Source organism: Vespa velutina, chromosome 23, assembly GCF_912470025.1.
Source record: "Vespa velutina chromosome 23, iVesVel2.1, whole genome shotgun sequence".
NCBI classification, from domain to species: domain Eukaryota; kingdom Metazoa; phylum Arthropoda; class Insecta; order Hymenoptera; family Vespidae; genus Vespa; species Vespa velutina.
The window spans coordinates 2,466,152-2,471,151 of record NC_062210.1 but is presented as its reverse complement, the minus strand read 5'-3'; the positions used below and the strand labels follow the sequence as shown (position 1 = coordinate 2,471,151).

General features: G+C 30.9%; 1 protein-coding gene across 5 annotated transcripts in view; it reads right to left on the bottom strand.

The window, feature by feature from the left end:
- LOC124956666 (inactive tyrosine-protein kinase 7-like) overlaps positions 1–5,000 on the bottom strand; it is a 69,106-nt gene that overhangs the window by 20,369 nt on the left and 43,737 nt on the right. The window lies entirely within an intron of this gene.

The window sequence follows — 5,000 nt, the reverse complement described above, 5'->3', positions numbered from 1 at the left end:
AGTCGTCGATCATCAACGTGAGCCCATTAATTATGCGCCTCGAGTTTCTTCGAAACTTCTCGGAGTTTCTCCAACGTAATTGAGAGTTTATACTAGGCTAAAGAGATATAACGAGGCCCTAGATACAAAGTAGTTTTATGTATGAATATAATATAATAATTATATATATATATATATATATATGTATGTATGTATGTATATATGTATATATGTATGTACGTACATGTGTACGATTGATGTATGCTTCGTCAAATATGTATTTTATTTCAATGAATTCATTGAACTGGTTACATCGACACCGTCAGGAAAAATTTAACTAGATTTTCTTTGTATTTGTATCTGTTCGTCTCTCTTTTTCTCTCTTTCTGTGTGTATGTGTGTGTGTGTGTGTGTGTGTGTGTCTATTGGCTGGAAGAAAGTATAGACGGTTAGCTTCCCCTTTTGATATTTTATGCAAACGAACGATACGAGAGAATCCTTTTATGTTATTACTGTTCTCTCTCAAAGACCTTTTTATGGTGGATATCGAAAATGGAATCATCAAATCGTCCTTCCTTTGATAAAAGATTGCTGAGATTCGGATGATTCGTAGGAAGAAGAAAGAAGGAAAAAAGGAAGAAAGAAAAAGAAAAAGAAAAAAAAAAAAAAAGAAAAATAGAAAAAATAGAAAAACAAGTACGAATCATTCCGATTTCGAAATTATTACTATGAAATTTTACGCAAAACTATCAATCGAGTAAACAAATTGTAAAATTGTAAAATTGTAAAATTATGAAATTGTAACGGAGGTGTTGAATCGAAAGTGAAATCGAAAAATTAATAAAACCGAAATAAATGAAAAAGAAGAAGAAGAAGAAGAAGAAGAAGAAGAAGAAAAGGAAGGATATAAAAAAAAAAAAATTTATAACAAGATTCTTCGTATAGAACGATGATAAATTAATGTGACGGATGATGTTAAGAATTGGAACGTCGGTGATTACTCGAAGTTTATTCGTTTAGATCATGCAAATGAAAGAAGTGAAAGAAGTTCTCGTACAGGGTCAGTCAGGTCAACCAAGGATGCTTCGCCAGAATTTCAGATTTGATCCTTTTCGTTTGCGGTGCCTTTTACGTTAACTCGTTTCTGTAAACCATCGTGTTTGATGGTAACGCTAGGGACCTGCCATCTTGCTTGACGAGACTTCTTAAATTGCATTAGCTATTAAAGCAAGTACCTTAAAATTCTAGTTCTCTTAACATCACCACTCTCTCTCTCTCTCTCTCTCTCTATATCTCTATGTCTCTCTCTCTCTCTCTGTCTCTGTCTTTCTCTATCTCTCTTTGAATCATAGCTATGCCTAACTTGTTGAGGTCGCATTTTCTGTCTCTCTCTCTCTCTCTCTCTCTCTCTCTCTCTCTTTCTCCATTTCTCTGTCTCTATCTGTCATTCTCTCTCTCTCTTAGACTGGTTAATTCGGATTCCTCTAGTCAGAGAAACGTTATCTCTCGATGCCGTTGGTAGAACTAGGAGAGAGGGGATGGAATTAACTTGGACTACCAACAGATTGTACGCGCTATTTGGCTAAGACCCTTTCTAGACCATTTCAAGACCCTAAGATGGAATCTTTCGCGAATTTGCTCTTAATTAAATCCTTTATAGATCACGCCTTCAAATCTCTTATATATATATATATATATATGTATACGATTACTTTTCTTTTCTTTTTCATTTTCTTCTTTTTTCATCATTTTATTATCCTAAGAAATTTATATTTATGAAGATTTTAATTAAATATATTTATTTGAAGATATATGTATATTTTATATATATATATATATTTATATATTTAAATAAAGACATCGAAATAAAAAAAAAAAGAACAAAAATAAATTGAAATAAATATATGAATATTCATTTTATTTCTATTAAATCATAATAACTCTTTTTTAATACAATGAAATTCTTCAGAGAAAACGTGCTCTAGGTTCTCTTATCCAATAGTTGATTCGCTCTATCTCCTCGATCTCGAAGTCGATTAGAATGAAATTGGAAGCGAACAAGTCTCCAGATGCTTCCTTCCATCGCGGAAACTTCGCTAGCGTTTGGACGGTGCCATTACTGTGGAAACGAGTGTCGCGAATCACCTTAATTATCTCTTAACTCATTCCCCATAGGTTGTACGTTCTGCACGATTAAGTAAAACTAATATCTCTCTTGAGCATCTCTTTTAATCGCTCGTAAAACAACACAAGATACTTAAGAATATTTCTTTCGTAACATTTTAAAATTGATTTTTCACATTAAAAATTTAATATGCAATAACGATTATTATTATTCCGATATCATAAAAGAAAAGACAGAGGAGAGAGAGAGAGAGAGAGAGAGAGAGAGAGAGAGAAAGAGAGAGAAACATGTCTTCCTTCTTATCGATCGAATATTAATATTTGAAAATTATTTTTTATCCATTTTAGCTCGTATATTTAATAACAATGAGTATATAAATTATATATATATATATTTTTTTTTTCTTTATCGATCGACTATCTTTACTTTAAATAATTATACCTATTCATTTTATTTTATCTTGAGTATCCATATAAAAATACGTAACGAATCTATTTATTCTTATATCGATTGAAAATTACAAGATCGTTACGTCTATTAATTTTTCTTTTTTCCCGTTTTGCTTTCTATTTAACAAAACCCGATTACGAAAATTATTTCCCGAAGGACTAAAGCGATAATAACAGGATGAAAATAATTTCACCTAGGATTAAATCCGATAATGAGTTGAAATTATATCCGAAGGACTAAACCGATAATAACCAGTTGAAATTATTTCGCGAATGATTATACTAATAATCGAATCGAAATAATTTCACGTATGGATTACAACGATCGTCAAACTCGATCTTACCTCTCCCTTTTATTTTTCTCTTTTTTTTTTTTTTTTTTTTCTATACATCTTCTCGATCATTTCGTCGATCGAATTGATCTATGATATCGTGGGATAAGATTATTGAGAATCATGAAAAAAATCATGGAGACATATTTACGAGTAGGAAAAAAATCACAAATAAAAAAAAAATTTCCTCTTGGCTAAACTCCGAAGGTATTCACGTTAAAACGAACACGATCGATGGATTAAAGGGCTTTGACTAAAAGGGATGAAGGTTTCGCGAGGTAATTTTATAAATATATATATATATATATACATATATGTATATGTATATGTGTGTATATAGATTTCTGCACAAACGAGGAAGCTTTAACTCACTGTGTTTGCATCAAATCGCTGAATATATATATATATATATATATATATATATATATATATATTAATATATATGATATATTATCTACGTAAATGGATATGTGATAATGTTCAATATATAAATATATAGATATATACATATGTATACAAGAGTACAATAATCGTGTAGCATTTCCATTTTCACATACCAGACTCAAATCCATCGAATCGACGGGGAGTGGTTCGTTTGGCGGCTCATTTGAAAGCCCGAATGATATCGGATCGTTTCGGACCTGTTGGTTCGTTTGGTGATCCGTCGAACCATTCCTCGAAATTATCGTTTACCTGTCATTGACTAATCGTGCTTTCCTCTCACATTCCGAATGCTTTAATGTCAATTCGCAGTACATTTGTGGCTTCACTGTGTGGCAGAAACTTCCTACATTATTATCGTCACACTAATAACATTTTCTTCCAGTTAAATTTACAATCGATATGGTTATTTTTCTCTCTCTCTCTCTCTCTCTCTCTCTCTCTCTTATATATATAATATCCATATAAAATAATACGAAATGTTATACTGATATATATTTATATATATATAAAGAAAGGTGGAAAATAAACATGTAAAAAAATTGTTCGAACAAATATAAAACGATATCGTATCGATAAATACAAAAAAAGAAAAAAGAAAAAAGAGAGAAAAAAAGAAAAAAAATTACAAATAAATAGAAAAGAGAATAAAGAAAATAAAATATGTGTACAAAACAATATGTACACACACACACACACACACACACACACACACACAGAGAGAGAGAGAGAGACATACACACACATAAACATACACATATGTACGTATTTGTTTTATTGTTAAACGTTAGATATCTACTTCGATATTCTTTCATTACATTCGTTTTTCCGCTTTCCAATATTTTTTTCTCTACGAATATATATGTATGTCCTTCATCGATTCTGGTATATACGTGTGACGATAGTAATCAGCGCGATGGAAGCTCGTCGGAAAGAACGAACGAAAGGATTTATGAAATTGCACGGATGCGTGCATTTCACGATGGAAAGTGAGAGAGACAGACGGACAGAGAAAGAGAAAGAGAGAGAGATAGAGAGAAAGAATAAGAGAGAAAGAGATATATATATATATATATATATATACATAATCCGTATCGAACTCTTTCCTCGTATAAGTTATAGCGTGTTCCGATGTTCAATGTCGATATACGATAATGGTGGTGCTGCTGGATGTAGGAAAAAAACAATGTTAAAAGCTTCTTTGATAAAGTATTATCTAATTACATTAGAAGATAGGACACAGAATTTATACCTCGTAGATTGAAAAGATTCATTGAAACGTAGTTTGATTATTATTGTCTTTTTATCCTTTTCTTTCCTTATTGCAAAGAAGAAAATTTCTTCTCTTTCGATTGAAGGATATGAGCGCGATGAAGAGAGTGAAATAAAAAAAGAAAAAAAAAAAAAAAAAAAAAAAAAAGAGAAAGAAAAAAAAAAGAAAAAAAAGAGAAGATAAAATCGACAAAGAGAGAACAAGCAATAGTTTTCAATTGGTTCTCACTTTTTTTTTTTTTTTACAGATACAGAAACGAAGCTATTTTAATAGAAGAGGAAGAGTGGGATAAACCGAAAGAAAGTTTCCAGATGGGTCAAAAGTTCCTAGGCACGTAGAGTTTTACGAATCGATAAAAAAAAAAAAAAAAAAAAAAAAAAAAAAAAAGAAAAAGAAAAAAA